General features: G+C 39.0%; 1 long non-coding RNA gene and 1 pseudogene across 4 annotated transcripts in view; one reads left to right on the top strand and one right to left on the bottom strand.

The window, feature by feature from the left end:
• LOC147374112 (uncharacterized) overlaps positions 1-18,255 on the top strand; it is a 94,909-nt gene that overhangs the window by 51,531 nt on the left and 25,123 nt on the right. The gene's annotated exons all lie outside the window — the stretch shown is intronic.
• Positions 1,167-1,975, bottom strand: LOC147374113 (protein crumbs homolog 3 pseudogene; annotated as a pseudogene).

Below are 18,255 nucleotides of genomic sequence, written 5' to 3'. Positions count from 1 at the left end.
AGAGGAGCCTAGTGGGCCACAGTCCATGGGGCAGCAAATAGTTGGACACGACTAAACGACTGAGCACATGTGCACGTGTGCACACACACACATGCTATTGCAAGATGATACAACTTGGCAGTTGCTCTTCAGTTAAGTTAATTATGTCATTGTGTCACAAGTTTAACAAATATTTATTGAGTACCTACTATATGCAGGCAGTATGCTAGATACTGGATATAAGGAGTAAAAAAGACACACTTAATGTCCTTGAAAGAAATAGATGACTATCTATAGCTAGCATGTAATTTCTAAAGCCCCTAGTTGTGAATCAAAATATACAGTTTCATATATTAACCATGCCTACATGCATGCTAAGTCACTTCAGTCCTGTCTGACTCTCTGACCCTATGGACTATAGCCCGCCAGGCTCCTCTGCCCATGGGATTCCCCAGGCAGGAATACTGGAGTAGGGTTACCATGGCCTTCTCCAGGGGATCTTCCCAATCCAGAGATGAAACCGGAGTCTCTTAGTCTCCTTCCTGCATTGGCAGGCAGATTCTTTACCACTAGCACCACCTGGGAAGCCCACATTAACCATGTTTTTGTTTAAAAAGTTTTCAGTGCATATTCATAGACAAAATAGCCAGACTATTCTCCAGGAATGAGCTAGTTTGTTAACTTTTCATCATTTCTCCTGTTGGTGAACCATAACTTGTGTATGCCAAAGAAATGGTGCATTTTGACAGAATAGGGGCTGGTCTAGCTTCAGTGCATTCTGTTTCCTCTTAAAATAGCATCACTAGCAGCTCTTATCCTTGACCTGATTTGGGCACTTGATAAGGCATTTGGGTCAGTTAGATGTGAGTGGACATATTCAATGAAAAAGCAGGTTAATAAAATTAACTTGGAAAGGATCAATGGCATCATCAAATAAAGTAGTTCTCTTATTCAGGTGCTCTAAAAGGAAGATTTAGACTTGGAATAAATTCAAGGCTAAATTTCTTTTTTCTTCAGTGAAAACTATTCTCTAAATTAAATCAGTTATAGATATTACTTGAAAGAGGATGGTAATTACAACCTTCACTAAGAGATATGCTTTTAAAAGTGCATGAAAAGTACCTGAAAAATGAGAAGTGAATATTTTGAGTTTTTTTTTTTTTTTTTTCCCCTGATGAGTTTATCTGGGAGCCCTCTTTTGCTCAGAAACCCACACCACTCACCACCTCCCCTCCTGAGGCAACCTCAGGCTGGCTCTTAGGTGCAGCTAAAAGCCCCTCCCTTCCAGGAAGCCCTCCCAGCCCCTAGGGCCCTCGAGAACTTAGAATTCCTCTCCCAACAGCCTATGTACCCTGTAGGAGTCTCCTCCATCTAGGCTAATTCCTACTCCTACCAGCCCACAGGAAGGTCTTATAATATCTCACCACCCACTATATAGATATATGTGTAAAGTGAGCAGCCTCAGAGTCCCCTGCCATCAAGGGCACAGTCTTAGAAGCACCTTCTTCCCTTCTATTGTTAAGCACTGGACTGGGTGGGTTGGATTGCCCAGAGAGGGCTCAGCCTTTCCCCAAGGTCACACGACCAGGAATGGTGATGGGTAGAGGAAGGGGACCTAGATAAGCAGGCAGCCCCGCACCGTCTCCTTGGAGTCCTGGGGAGCCCGGGCCTCAGCTGTGTGGGAGAACTGCTCCTCACTGCTGGGCCGGTAGGTGCCCTCCATTTGCCTCTTCTCCCGTAGCTTCCGCACCAGCAGGCCAGGAGCAGGGCAGCCAGGAGAGAGAAAACCACGATGATGGCGGTGGTTGCCTCCTGTGACAGGGCTCCATTGGAACCAGGGCTGGAGCCAGAGGGCATAGTGGTGGTGTTCACACTTGTAGAGGTCGTAGAAACTTGCCCCCCAACCCGGCCCCAGTGGGCCAGCAGCAGTGGCAGGCTGAGCGCCAGAAGCGGCTCCAGGCTCGGGCTCGCCATGGGCCGGGTGACAGGCTGGTGGCACAGGGAAGGGCTTGTCGTGGGGGCTGCTCCTACCGCATCTCTGGCCGGGGGTACCTTCCTATTTTGAGTTTTATATTTAGGGTAACATAAAATCATATTCCAAATAATGACTTTATGGAATGAGATTTATGACCAAAGAAACTGGGCATTTTCTTTTCTTCTTCTCCTTTAAAAACTGTTTTCCCCAGTGTGGAAACATTTGGTAGCCTGCATTACTTTTGACATTCTTGTTAACCTTGGCATTTGATGGTAACCCAGAAAAGCCCTTAAATTTGCCAAACAGTGGGCAAAGATGATTCTTTTAAACAGAACAACTTTTTAAAGAAGGATAAGGTTCAGAAGAGAAAGTAAAAGGTAGCTTTGGATTCTAAAATGCTCTGAAGATAACATGAACATTTATGAACTAGAAGACAGGTCCTCAAACTGGTTGACAAGATATCTGAGTAACAAAAAGGGATGAATGACCTTTTATATTCACTGGTTAAACTTATCCAGATTATTTTTGAGCACAGGTTGAATCAATCTGATTGAAACTTTTTTCTTGGTTGTTTGCACTAGCCTTGGTGCAGGAGTGCTCAGTCTTGTCCAACTCTTTGCCACACTGTGAACTGTAGCCCACCAGGCTTCTCTGTCCATGACGTTCTCCAGGCAAGAAAACTGGAGTGGGCATAGCCTAATTTAATTACTTTCATTTTATTTAAGAAAATGACCAATCCCAGAACCTACACATTAATGTAGCAATGAAGTAATGTGATCTAAGGGCACAATATTAATAGCTTGTGTTTATGTAGCTTTCTAATTACTGTTTAAAGTTTATTTTTCTTTTCCAAATGATATGTACTTATTGTATAATGTTTGGAAAATACAAAATAATATAAAGAGGAAAAAAAGTACTCATTATCTTCTTACTCCCAAATAACCATTATTAGTGTTTTGGAGTACTTCCTTCTAATCAATTTTTTTGTGTGTGAGTAGATATTTCTCTTTTACATATTTGTTAAATCAGCTGTACAATTTGGTACTCATTTTTGCTTTTAATAGTACATATTAAACATTTTTCATGTTGTCTGTTATGACATCTTCTGAAATAATTATGATTTAAAATTTGTGTATAATATTTTATTGTCAAATATAATTTACTTACCCATTCTCCTTTGTTGGATGTCTGAACTATTTAGCATTTTGAATTATTATAAATAATATTTGAACAGTGTTTTCAAAATTATTCTCTGTAAGGAATCCCCTGACAGTGCAGTGGTTAGGACTCCATGCTTTCACTGCCAAGAGTGGGGATTCAGTCCCTGGTTGGGGCACTAAGATCCCACCACATGGCTAAAAAAAATTATTCCATGTTTACATTCCTTTTAAAAAAAAATTATTCCCGTTTTTTCCTTAGGGTTGATAACTAGATCTAGTGATTAAGAAAAAATTAAAAAATTTAAAGCCCTTGATGAATACTGTCAAATTATTTTCCAAAGAAAGTGTAGTGCTCAGATTTCTTCCAGCCAGGGTGTGGTTATGGGTGGGGAGGTGGGAGAGGAGAGCCTCTGAGTAGGCTGTGCAAGGCTGGAAAGGATTTTTAGAAGGCATAGTGTGGAAACAGAGGCAGGAGAAGAAGGGGTGAGATAGGGTGTTCCAGATAGAGCAAGCACATGGATGTGAGGCTACTGTAAGAGGAGATATTGGATGAATAAATTTTAGTTAAGTAAACAATGACTTTGTGGGGTTTTTTGTTTGTTTGTTTTAAATATATGTCCTCTTCCCAGGCTCTATGAGAAAGATTTTGTTAAAAAATATTGTTCATTCTATCTTGTTGTTGGCTTTTAGTAAAGCACAAAGCATTAATTTGTAATGGTACTTTTCTTTAAAAATAAACATTGTAGGATTGTTTTCACCACATTTATAAGTTAACCTCCAAGCATGGTGCTAAAATATTGGGCTCATTTGGGGTACTGGATGACCGAACTCTGGGAGACAGTGAGGAACAGGGAGGCCTAGCGTGCTGCAGTCCATGGGGTCACAGAGAGTCGGACAGGACTTAGCAACTGGACAGCAACAACATGACCAAACTCACATGGTTTGAACCACTTAAAGGCTTTCTTTGAGGCAGCTGAAAGGCAATCATTAGTACAGTGTGTGCTCACAGCAGATCGTGGCCTAACAAGCGCTGTCAGGCAGCAGGGCACTTCAGCTGTTCATTTTGCTGAAGGCAGACAATTTTTACTACATCCCACAGCACAGATCGAGTACATAAAACTAGAGAGGAATGTTGATGGAAAATGTTACAAATTCTTAGAGTAACAGAGTTTTTAATATTTTAACTGATTCAATCAGGTTGCAATATCAGATCATGGGAAAATTTAAGTGAAATGTAGATGATGATAAATGAAACAATTTTGTAAAAGTAAATGAATATATTTAAAACAGATGGGAGTGTCTGGTGTAGTAGGCATTCAGAAACTTTTATCAACTGTATTTATGTTTTCTGATGTGCTTAATATACATTTAAAAATTTTGCTGCTACTGTAATTTACTGAACTGGCAAACTTTAAAAAAATGCAGAATGAATTTTTGTAAAGCTGATAAACCTTTAATCAAATGTGTTTTGTTTTATTTTTGCTAGAATTTTTCTTCATTTATTTATTAGTTTTTGGTCCTGCAAGCAGCTTGCGGGATCCTAGTTCTCCTCCCAGGGTTTGAACCCACACCCTTGGCAGTGAGAGCGAAAACTCCTGGGAGTGCAGACTGGACCTCCAGGGATTTCCCTATTTTTGCTAGAATTTTTGAGACACTTGTCTTATTACTTTTAGGACTATGACTCAATTATAAAATAGCAATACATACATATGAACAGAATATTAATCATAGCTCTCCGAGAAAATTCAAAATTTTCTATTATCTCATATAAATTTTCTGCTTAGTTTACTTAAAGCATAATGAAGACAGCAGGACCATATGGTGAATCAAACTGAAAGTATTCTGATACCCCAGGTAAATTACTTCTTCCTAGGAGAGATTGTTAGATAAATTTGTCTCAAAAGAGAAAGTTACTTCTGATAGAGTAAGAAATGATTCCCTATAAGCAGTGTATTCTGCTTTCTCTACTCAAAGAAGTGGGCTTTAAATTTAATCTACAACCCTCTGATTCTTCTTTTGCAGTGAAGGAAGTAATAATCCTTGTTAATTACTAAGCACTTTTCATATGCCAGGGACTGTACTGAGGAAGGTACTAAGACACGCATTGTCCATTTTGTCATCACTCCAACATTATGAGGTAGATACTATTTCATTTTATTTGCTATCATCCACAAATCTGGAATAGATAGATAGAGGCTCGACTCTTACATGACTTGTTCAGAGTGGAGAGGTGGAGCTGGAATACAAACCCAGCGCTGATTTTAGGTATTTGGACACTGGGATTTGCTGCCTTTCTGTGCAGATGTTCAATTTGTTAGCTCACAAAACAGAAACATTTGAAACTTTTCTCAGTCACCAGTGAGTATGCAAGTTCTGTTCTTATGTTTCTTTTGTTTGATGCTACAGAAAAGTTTTTCCTTTCTTTCACTCTAATTTACTGTCCTCTAAGCCACAGGATATTGTCACCCTGCTTATTTAACTTATATGCAGAGTACATCATGAGAAACACTGGGCTGGAGGAAGCACAAGCTGGAATTAAGATTGCCGGGAGAAATATCAATAACCTCAGATTTGCAGATGACACCACCCTTATGGCAGAAAGTGAAGAGGAGCTAAAGAGCCTCTTGATGAAAGTGAAAGAGGAGAGTGAAAAGGTTGGCTTAAAGCTCAACATTCAGAAAACGAAGATCATGGCATTTGGTCCCATCACTTCATGGGAAATAGATGGGGAAACAGTGGAAGCAGTGTCAGATTTATTTTTTTGGGCTCCAAAATCACTGCAGATGGTGATTGCAGCCATGAAATTAAAAGACGCTTACTCCTTGGAAGGAAAGTTATGACCAACCTAGATAGCATATTCAAAAGCAGAGACATTACTTTACCAGCAAAGGTCCATCTAGTCAAGGCTATGGTTTTTCCAGTGGTCATGTATGGATGTTAGAGTTGGACTGTGAGGAAGGCTGAGCCCGAAGAATTGATGCTTTTGAACTGTGGTGTTGGAGAAGACTCTTGAGAGTCCCTTGGACTGCAAGGAGATCCAACCAGTCCATTCTAAAGGAGATCAGTCCTAGGTGCTCTTTGGAAGGACTGATTCTAAAGCTGAAACTCCAATACTTTGGCCACCTCATGCAAAGAGTTGACTCATTGGAAAAGACTCTGATGCTGGGAGGGCTTGGGGGCAGGAGGAGAAGAGGACGACAGAGGATGAGATGTCTGGATGGCATCACCGACTCGATGGACATGAGTTTGAGTGAACTCCGGGAGTTGATGATGGACAGGGAGGCCTGGCGTGCTGCGATTCATGCGGTCGCAAAGAGTTGGACATGACTGAGTGACTGAACTGAACTGAACTGAACTGAAGCCACAGGAACCAAGATTAACTAGTAAACTGACCTTTTGAAACAATAGCCAACATTTATTGGCTGCTTACTAAGTGCGCACTTCATAATTGCTTTATAAACATACTACTTAATCATTGCAGCATCCTGAGGAAGGTATTATTATTGGCTCCCATTTTATAGAGCAGGAAACTGAAACTTAGCAAAATTAAATAATTTTGCAGCGAAAGTTAAGCAACTGAAAAGTCATGCAGGTTAAGTACATAAGCAGAGGAATTGGGCTTTGAACCCAAGTGGTTTGACGGACAATCGGCTTACTTAAGTGCCTCGCTCTATTGCCTTCCTAAGTCGTAAGCCTCAGGCCTGTCTCCTAGCAGGTTCAGACATCTTTTGCCCTCCCCGGTGAAGCATGCCTCATGCCTACATTCCCAGTCCAAGTGAGAAGCCTGCAAGAGTCAGACTCCCATAGAACATCTCTCTGAGCTCTATATCAGGCCTCCACATGTTGGGATGTTCTATATAGATTTTTTGTTTTCTCATGGCTAGAACATTGACAGCTTTCACAATTCCCCTGAGGGAGGACAAACTTTTTTCTGACATGTGAGCCTCTCTGTGATTACAGATGGAGGGTGTGGATTGCATCTGTCTCAGAGTAGCTTCTCTCTCTCTCACTTATCAGCTGAAATGCCCCAAGCACTTGCCTGCTTCTTTCCTTCTCCCACTATTTCCCACAGATTTTTTTAAAAGGTAAAATGTAGATCTTCTGTTTCATGTCACACCAGCTGTATGGTTTGCCCCTCTTCAACTCCTGCCACCAACTGGAGCAAATGGAGAGGAATACATTTGCTAGAATCGGCAGTCTACCCTGTTGGCTCAGTGGGTACCCTCTGCAGGGGAGACAGTGTGAGTTTTTGTAATCTTGCTACTCTCCCTGGGAGGTCTTTTAAAGGCTGGGGACTTAGGGATGTTTTGCTCTCAGACCTTCTTTTTTTTTTTCCCCACCTAGGTTTGATCTTGCTTTCCACTGCTAAATCAGATAACAATGACTTTTATCTGCTATGGAACTTTACAGTTTACAGACTTCTTTTATATTTAATTTCTCATTTAACCCTTACAATCCACTGGTGGTATGGTGCACACATTTGGAGATGAGAATAGAGTAGTTGAGTTTGCCAGATATCCAAAGCCCAAGATCTTTTGCAGTAGTATAGTGGTAGCTTTTAAGTAGTATGATCATCTTGAGAGATGCGTTATGTCACAGAAACTCTCTGAAGCGCAGAGCATTTTGGAATGTGGAGGTCAGTACAGTACCCAGGCTCTAGCAGGTGTTCACTAAATTGTTGAACTGAGTTAGTCAGACATCCTCACAGCCTCAGGCAAGCCTTTTAACCTCCTTTGCTCTTTATTCTTTATCTGCCCTGATGCTCTCAGAGGGTTGTTGCGAGGATCAAATGAGTTAACATGTAGTTTTACAGAGCAGTACAGAAATGTAAGGAATTGACTTTATGCCACTGTTTTAAGCCTGAATTTCCCTGGCCAACACTGTACTTTCTGTTTCCTTTATGAATGACTTTCTTTGGGATGATCTTGTCCCAGAAACTCAATGGGAAAATTTTAGTGACTGCATCCTCTTATTAAAAAGAAAAGAGGAAGGCAAGCAGAGTAAAAAAGAACAAAGGGTTAATGGAAAGAGTAAGTTATTAGGCCAAGGAGGCAACAAAGAAAGATAAACAGCAAAGGAGTTGAAGAAGAGATTAAAAAGCAAACATTTACACAGCTCTTAGGCGAGGCAGGCAGTGTTCTATGTGCCTTTTGTATGTAAAGTAATCCTCACAGTGATCTTATGAGGCGGATTCTAATCTTATCCCCACTGCCCAGATGAGGAAACAAGGTACCATGCAGTTAAATAATGTGCTCAGCCACATAGCACTGAGCCGTGGAGATGGCATTAGGCTCCTAAGCTTTACTCCAGGGCTCAGGCCTTCCCGTTTCACTGGGTGCCTTCAGAATCAGAGGTGTGAAAGAGGCTGTGTATGGGCTGTCTTTTAGAAAATAGAAGAAAATGCTTAAGGAGATAGCATTCAATCCTACTATAATGTAATTCTCACTTTTAAAACATAGATGCAAATCAATTAGTAGATAATTTCAGAGACTGTTTAGCCTGTTCTTCAGCCAAAGCAATCCTAGCTTCTTTCACTGATGCTTTTCTAAATTTTATTTTTCTTTTCCCTGGTAATTATTATTTTCTCTTCACCAAACTGTTGTTCTAATAGTCTAAGAATGAGGCTCTTAATATTTTCCTTCTTTCTTTCAGCTTCCTTATAGTGAATAAAGCTACTATTTCTTTTTTATTTAAATTTTTGAATAAGCAATACAGTCATATAATTAAAAAATAAAGTATAGGAAGGTATATCATGAAAATTTTTCTTCCCACTCTCTTTTCATCATGTCCGGTTCCCACACACCCCCAGCCCCAGGAACCAATGACTTGTTTTTAATGTGTCTTTTCAGACTTTCTTTATGAATATAGAAGCAATTATGAATGTTTTTCTCTTCTTTAATGCAAAGGGTGATACTATCCTTTGTCTTCCTTTATTAATTTAATATATCCTGGAAATCGCTCCACATTAGTACTTTGAGAACATTCTTTCTTTCTTTCAACAAACATAGTATTGGATTGGCCAAAAAGTTTGAGTTTTTCCATAACATCTTACCAAAAAGCCCAAATGAACTTTTTGGTCAACCTATTACTTCATTTTTGGAGTACAATAATCTATTTAGTCAGTCCACTATTGATGGATATTGGAATTGTTTCAGTCCTTTCAAAGCTGCCATTGTACTTGCCTTTAGTGAGGAGGGGTGAGGGGCAAATGTAAAAACTAGGACAAGAAGTAAAGTCTAGGAAATCTCCAGACGAAGAATCGTGACCTAGGAGACAGGAATAAAAAAGTTCTGGCTCTGCACTGTGATGGAGCACATCTGGAGTGCCAGAGGCTTGCATACTGATACCCTGTCCTAGTTGGAGAACAAAGGAAGACAATTTATTCTTGTAAAGCTTCAATACACCTGAGCTTAGTTTGCTACAAAGTCTCAGGGTGAGGACAGATTGACAGCTGGTGTATGAGCTGCCCAAAGGTAAACTCCTATAATAAAGAAATTGATAGCATGATAGATAGAGGTGAGATAAGGACTATTATCCGCAGGTAAAGTTCTTTCAACAGGCTGCTACCAGTTCTCATAAGTAACTTGCAATAGAAAAAAAATTAGTCTAATAGCTGTATTCGTAAACCTTTAAGTAAGCTCTGACATCTTATCAAGGAGCAAGAGGGAAGATTTATCTTTGTACCTTGGACACATGTCAAATAAAAAAATCTCAGTAAGAGGTAAAGTATTTAAAATAGAAATGATGTATCTTAAACATATAATATTTAAGAGCTTATTAAATGCTTGTTTTGATGACAAGATCAAGAAGCAATTTAATCTTAGACTGTCCAAGGTTAATACTCATATATGTGGGATTTTATATCTTAGTTTTGATATGGATCCATGGTTAACCTCTGTTATTAAAGGATAGCTTGTAAACTGATATTATGAATTATCACTGAACTTAAAAAAATGGAATATACCTGAAAATGCACAAGTGTAATTTATACCAGTGTTACAGAGATGCAGCTGTATGGATTGACAATTAAATGGAAGATAACAACAATTAACTCATTATTGTTACAAATAATTTTCAGAATTGCATGTTTAAGGAAGAAAACATAAAATTACTGAAGTTGATGTTCAGATATAAACTCAAAAGGTTCTTTTTCTTTCCTTTCTTATTTTATGTTATGGCTGTTTATGCTCTTTTGTTTTTAAAGAGCCAGATGAAAAGAGAGGAATATCAAAGACATATTGGCTTCAGATTTATAAATATTGGTCCTGAGTGAGGATATTAATAAGGCAGATATGAAAAAGAAGTTAAGGTGGAGTTCCCTGGTGGTTCAATGATTAGGATCCAGCGCTTTTACTTATGTGGCCTGAGTTTAGTCTCTGCTCGGGAAACTGAGATCTTATGCAGTCAGATTTCACTAGCCTTGGTTTTCTATAGAAGCCTCTTCAGGAGGTGTGTTCTATGGATATAATGATTAGAAATAGCAAGGTTCTTTAATATCTGGAGTTAATGAAATTGTAAGGAGCTTATCAGGATTCTTTTTGTATTCTTTGTTACTTTGGGAAAGTTTTCTGAATTTAACTGAGAAAAACATTTTAAAGTTCTAAGTAACTGTGAAATCTAAGTAAGTCTGGAGGAAAGGAAATCAGCTAACTTATTTTCTCCTCTGTGAAGACTGATAAGATTCAAAAATGCTATTTACCAATGCAAAGTTTTTTTCTTTTAAAAATTTGACCAACAACCCTGGAAAAATATTTGAGGTTCAAATATGTTTAATAGTATTATAGATTTTGAAAAAAAATTGAATATTTGAGGGTGACATTTTCAGAAACATAAGTGAATATCTTATTTTTAAATTTTTTAAATTGGAGCATAATTGCTTTAGAATGTTGTGTTAGTTTCTGTTTACAACAGCATGCATCAGCTACATATATATATATATATATGTATATCTGCTCCCTCTTGAGCCTCACTCCCACCCTCTAGGTCATTACAGAGCACTGAGCTGAGTTCCCTGTACTATGCAGCAGCTTTCCACTATCTATTTTACATTGTGGTAGTCTATATATGTCAATGCCACTGTCTCAATTCGTCCCGTGTTCCCAAGTCTGTTTGCTAATCTGCTCTTATTATTCTTGAACCTAAAGATTTCATAACCATGGTGAAAGAAATCAAGTTGTGTCTTCCTAAGCAGTCTACTTGAACAATGGCTTATTACTCTTCCACAGGCTAGCAGTCCAGTTTTTCTGAAAGTGTGAACCAACTACATTAGGTTCACTTTGGCTCTGTAGTTGTGATTATTGTAATGTATTCATGTTAAGCAATAAAGTCATTTATCTTTTCAAATTAGTGGGGTTTTTTTTTTTTAGATATTTATGCAGGAGTAGTGTTGCTGGGTCATACGGTAGTTTTATTATTAGTTTTTTGAGATATGTACATACCGTTTTTCACTGTGGCTATACCAATTTACATTCCCACCAACCGTGTAGGAGGGTTCCCTTTTCTCCACATCCTCGCCAACATTTGCTATCTGTGTTCTTTTTGGTGATAGCCATTCTAACAGGTGTGAGGTGATATCTCATGGTTTTGATTTGCATCCCCTGATGATTAGCAACGTTGAGCATCTTTTCATGTACCTGTTGGCCATCTGCATGTCTGAATAGACATTTTTCAAAAGAGTGCTTAGCTTTTAAAATATATATTTATTAATTTGCCATAATTACATGATATCTCTTGACCCAATTTTTTTCCAGTAGTTTTTGTGAAAATTTCCAAACATGCAAAAGACTCAAAAGAATTGTATAGTTTACCCATGTACTCACTACTTAGATTCTCCAATTAAAATAAGGTGTTCTAAAAGTCTTAGTGCCGTTTTATGCTTTAATAATTTTAGAAGTAAAATGCTATTAACTTATAAAAATATCACTTTAAACATTTGAGTTCATATTTATTTAATCTTGTGAATTTTAATAATATTTTTTGTTTTATGTCTTCAGAGAGATCAAAAGAAAAACATAAAATTAAAGATCTGTTACTCAAACCTTATAAAACTGATTAAGTCTAAAAATTAGAATAATTAAACTTACAAATAACAAAAATCTGTAGCATTAGAATATTAAAACTTAAAGCTATAATATGGGCACCATCAACAGAGTGAAAAGGCAACATACAGCATGGAAGAAAGTATTTGCAAATCATACATCTGACCAGAATATATGAAAAACTTCTACAACCCACCACAGTAACAACAAAACCAATCTGACTGAAAAGTGGGCCAAGAACTTGAATAGATATTTCTCTGAAGAAGATATATAAGTGGCCACTAAGCACATGAAGAGACAGATGCTCAACATCAATAATCATTAGGGAAATGCAACAATAAGATACCACTTCACACTATTAGGGTGACTTATTTTAAAAGAGGAAAAAAAACTCAAGACAAGTATTCATGAGGCTGTGGAGAGACTTAAACCCTCCTGCATTTGCTGGTGGAAATGTAACACTATGCATCCACTATGGAAACAGTATGATGTTTCAAAAAAATAATTGAACACAGAATTGCCTTTGTTGTTTAGTTGCTAAGTCGTGTCCAACTGCTTTGTGACCCTGTGGACTGTAGCCTGCTAGGCTCCTCTGGCCATGGGATTTCTCAGGCAAGAATCCTGGAGTATGTTGCCATTTCCTTCTCCAGGGCATTTTCCCAACTCAGGGGTTGAATTTGTGTCCTCTGCATTGGCAGGTGGATTCTTACACTGAGCCAGCAGGGAAGCTCGGAATTACCATATCATCTAGTAATTCCACTTCTGGGTGTATACCCAAAAGAGAAAGCAGGGGCTTACACAATTATTTATGCACCCATGTTCATAGCAATCATTTGCAGGAGCCAAAAGCAGCCCAAGTATCCATGGGCAGATGAATGGATAAACAGAGTGTGGTGTATGCATCCACTGGAATAGTATCCAGCCTTAAAAAGGAAGGACATTTTTACATATGCTACATAACATGGATGATCCTTGAGGAGATTATTATAAGCTGGTGACATCTCAAAAAGACAAATATTGTATGATTCCATTTATATGAGGTGACTAGAGTTGGTTCACAGAGACAGAAAGTAGAGTGGTGGTTGCCAGGGCTGGAGGGGAGGAAGTACTGAGAATTTCATTTAGGAAGACGGAAAGAGTTCTCAAGATGAATGGCAGTGCTGGTTTCACAGCTATGAAAATGTGAGTGCCATTGAACCTGTCTACTGAAAAATGGTTAAAATGATAACTGTTACATTAAGTGTTTTTGAGTCGGACGCGACTGAGCGACTGAACTGAACTGAACCATGATAAAAGTGCAATTTTAGACATGATGAACAAATGTTCATAATTGAGTAAAGCAAATTTTTGTGTTAAAATACTGATGTTAGCTTGATATTTTTTGACCACATCATGTAGCATGTGGGCTCTTAGTGTCCTGACCAGGGATTGAATCTACACTCCCTGTTTGGAAGGGTGGAATCTTAACCACTGGACTGCCAGGAAAGTTAAAATACTAACATTAAGAGAAGGGGGAAAAACTCAGTTCTAAGAGCAAATTAATAGGGAAAAGTATACTACTTCCTCTTAAGGAGGACATTGCAACAGAAATGGGACTGTCAAACAACTTAGTCAGACAACAGTTTGGTTTAAGCAATACGTGAACCGTGAACTTCCAGATGTTCAAGCTGGTTTTAGAAAAGGCAGAGGAACCAGAGATCAAATTGCCAACATCCGCTGGATCATGGAAAAAGCAAGAGTTCCAGAAAAACATCTATTTCTGCTTTATTGACTATGCCAAAGCCTTTGAATGTGTGGATCACAATAAACTGTGGAAAATTCTTCAAGAGATGGGAATACCAGACCACCTGACCTGCCTCTTGAGAAACCTATATGCAGGTCAGGAAGCAAGTTAGAACTGGACATGGAACAACAGACTGGTTCCAAATAGAAAAAGGAATACGTCAAGGCTGTATATTGTCACCCTGCTTATTTAACTTTTATGCAGAGTACATCATTAGAAACGCTGGGCTGCAGGAAGCACAGGCTGGAATCAAGATTGCCGGGAGAAATATCAATAACCTCAGATATGCAGATGACACCATCCTTACGGCAGAAAGTGAAGAGGAGCTAAACAGCCTCTTGATGAAAGTGAAAGAGGAGAGTGAAAAGTTGGCTTAAAGCTCAACATTCAGAAAACGAAGATCACGGCATCTGGTCCCATCACTTCATGGGGACTTTATTTTTTGGGGTTCCAAAATCACTGCAGATGGTGATTGCAGCCATGAAATTAAAAGACACTTGCTCCTTGGAAGGAAAGTTATGGCCAACCTAGATAGCATATTGAAAAGCAGAGACATTACTTTGCCAACAAAGGTCCGTCTAATCAAGGCTATGGTTTTTCCAGTGGTCATGTATGGATGTGAGAGCTGGACTGTGAAGAAAGCTGAGCGCCAAAAGTTGGTGGTGTTGGAGAAGACTCTTGAGAGTTCCTTGGACTGCAAGGAGATCCAACCAGTCCATTCTGAAGGAGATCAGCCCTGGGATTTCTTTGAAGGGAATGATGCTGAAGCTGAAACTCCTGTACTTTGGCCACTTCATGCAAAGAGTTGACTCATTGGAAAAGACTCTGATGCTGGGAGGGATTGGAGGCAGGAGGAGAAGGGGATGACAGAGGATGAGATGGCTGGATGGCATCACTGATTTGATGGACATGAATTTGAGTAAACTCTGGGAGTTGATGATGGACAGGGAGGCCTGGCCTGCTGCGATTCATGGGGTCACAAAGAGTTGGACACGACTGAGCGACTGAACTGGACTGATGACTATAGTCACAGTGAATATAAAAAGAAAGTAATGGGGGCAATTGCTGGCTCTGGTAAATTTTTTCCTGTATATTTCCATTAACTTATCTTTCTCTCTCTCTTTTTAACTTCCTTGTCAGTTTGAATGTTCAGTTCAGTTCAGTCGCTCAATCATGTCTGACTCTTTGCAGCCCCATGGACTGCAGCATTCCAGGCTTCCCTGTCCATCACCAACTCCTGGAGCTTGCTCAAACTCATGTCCATTGAGTCGGTGATGCCATCTAACCATCTGATCCTCTGTCACCCCCTTCTCTTCCCGCTTTCTATCTTTCCCAGCATCAGGATCTTTTCCAATGAGTTAGTTCTTTGCATCAGGTGGCCAAAGTATTGGAGTTTCAGCATCCGCATCAGTGCTTCCAAGGAATATTCAGGATTGATTTCCTTTAGGCTTGACTGGTTGATCTCCTTGCCATCCAAGGGATTCTCAAGAGTCTTTTTCAATACCACAGTTCAAAAGCATCAGTTCTTCAGTGCTCAGCTTTCTTTGTGGTCTAACTCTCACATTTATACATGACCACTGGAAAAAGCATAGCTTTAACTAGATGGACCTTTGTTGGCAAGACAATGTCTCTGCTTTTTAATATGCTGTCTAGGTTGGTCATAACTTTCCTTCCAAGGAGTAAGTGTCTTTTAATTTCATGGCTGCAGTCACCATCTGCAGTGATTTTGGAGCCCCCCAAAATAGTCTCTCATTGTTTCCATTGTTTACCCATCTATTTGCCATAAAGTGATGGGACCAGATGCCATGATCTTAGTTTTCTGAATGTTGAGTTTTAAGCCAGCTTTTTCACTCTCCTCTTTTACTTTCATCAAGAGGCTCTTTAGTTCTTCACTTTCTGCCATAAGGGTGGTGTCATCTGCATATCTGAGGTTATTGATATTTCTCCCGTCAATCTTGATTCCAGCTTGGGCTTCAATCAGCCCAGCATTTATCATGATGTACTCTGCATATAAGTTAAATAAGCAGTGTGACAATATATAGCCTTGATGTACTCCTTTCCCAATTTGGAACCAGTCTGTTGATTCGTGTCTGGTTCTAACTGTTGCTTCTTGATCTGCATACAGATTTCTCAGGAAGCAGGTCAGGTAATCTGATATCCCAATCTCTTTAAGAATTTTCCAGAGTTTGCTGTGATCTACACAGTCAAAGGCTTTGGCATAGTCAATAAAGCAGAAGTAGATGTTTTTCTGGAACTCTCTTGCTTTTTTGATGATCCAGCAGATGTTGGCAATTTGATTTCTGGTTCCTCTGCCTTTTCTAAATACAGCTTGAACTTCTTGAAGTTCATGGTTCATGTACTCTTGAAGCCTGGCTTGGAGAATTTGAGCATTACTTTGCTAACACGTGAGATGAGTGCAATTGTGTGGTAGTTTGAACATTCTTTGGCATTGCCTTTCTTTGGGATTGAAATGAAAACTGACTTTTTCCAGTCATTTGGCCACTGCTGAGTTTTCCAAATTTGCTAGCATATTGAGTGCAGCACTTTCACAGCATCGTCTTTTAGGATTTGAAAAATTTCAACTGGACTTCTATCACCTCCATTAGCTTTGTTTATAGTGATGCTTCCTAAGGCCCACTTGACTTTGCGCTCCAGGATATTGGCTCTAGGTGGGTGATTGCACCATCGTGGTTATCTGGGTCATGAAGATCTTTTTGTATAGTTCTTAGGTGTATTCCTGCCACCTCTTCTTAATATCTTCTGCTTCTGTTAGGTCCATACCATTTCTGTCCTTTATTGTGCCCATCTTTGCATGAAATGTTCCCTTGATATCTCTAATTTTATTAGAGATATCTCTAGTCTTTCCCATTCTATTGTTTCCTCTATTTCTTTGCAAAGGAAGGCAAGGGAGAAAAGGAAAGATATACCCATTTGAATGCAGACTTCCAAAGAATAGCAAGGAGAGATAAGAAAGCCTTCCTCAGTGATCAATACAAAGAAATAGAGGAAAACAATAGAATGGGAAAGACTAGTTTGAATGTCTTCAGATATAAATAACTTGTCCATGGATGCAAATAATATAGCACTTTTTCCAAAGGCAGAATATGTCCATGTGGTAATTTAGAAAAGAGATAATTTAGCTCCCTAGTGTAAATTGCCATGACTACCCTGGATATGCTTCCTAGAATCAGGGACAGATAAGACTGAGATTATTGTGAAATCACTAGTTTTGGCTTTAGTGAATTAGCTTTATCTGAAAGAGTCAAAAATTGAGTTTATTATCTAGTGTAATTGGAGAGTACTTAGCAAGAACAACATAAAAGCTCACGAAAGTCTTTATCTAGTGTGCAATAACTGCTGGAATGATGATGAGCTGAAAGGGAAACAAGTTTGGGCATTATAAATATACAGATTTATAATACTTGAAATTTCAGAAAACTGAAGATCCAGAAGACTAGAATGCAAATCATGTATGTGATCAGTGCTGATTCCACCACAGAAAACATTGCATTAGAGGTCATGTTTCCTTCAGGTTCATGACCAAGTGATAGAATGCTAGACGCTGTTTTCCTGCTGCAGGCAACAACAGAAGATACAGATATTCTGTACTATTTGGCTCTCCAAAAATATTGCCCTTTCTTGAGCTTTTTTTTTTTTAACCAACCCCCAACAACCCAGTTTTAAAAAAAGATAGGCTTTTGTGAACAAGGGAATGAAGAAAGGGAATTAGGTGAAAATTGTTAAAAAAGGAGGTAGGAGGAGGGGGAAATATGTTTCCGTGCCCATAGGTAGCAAATTCATTTTGTACAAAGTTTTATTTATTTCAAAAACTGCTTTGAAATTAGCCGATAACGTATATCTGTAAATTTAGATGTATTCCCTTTGTTTTTATGTGTCTCTCATTTGCCACCTGCCTTGGACCCAGGCCACACCAAAATGCTTGAGTCATCTAATAGGCTTCCGTCTTAAATTAAGGAGTTAAGCCACTCTCTTGCCTCCCAGAGGTACATTTGTGATTTTGTTCACATCTTTTCCCTGTGAATCAGAACTAAAACTGAACTCAAAACTCCTTTTAAGAGGTTAAGGCCCTTTAAAATAAGTATGACTGTGATGGACTTATGAATGTACACACAAGGTACATACACACGCATAGATGTAATTTTAAAAAGACTATCACTGTTTAAAAATGAAATCGGAAATAATGTGTCTCTCCAGATTGTATTTGGAGTTACTAGCCAGAGACCTCTTTCCTTTATGGGCTGTGGTCTCTGAGTGTGCTGAGCCCTCTTTGGAGAGCACAGTGAAAAACTCCTCTGAGTG

The sequence above is a fragment of the Bos grunniens genome, chromosome 4, assembly GCF_055505025.1.
Source record: "Bos grunniens cultivar Pamir isolate PY7600 chromosome 4, Bosgru_T2T1.0, whole genome shotgun sequence".
NCBI classification, from domain to species: Eukaryota; Metazoa; Chordata; class Mammalia; order Artiodactyla; family Bovidae; genus Bos; species Bos grunniens.
Note: the sequence above shows the minus strand (reverse complement) of the source record. Positions and strands in the feature narration are given on the sequence as shown.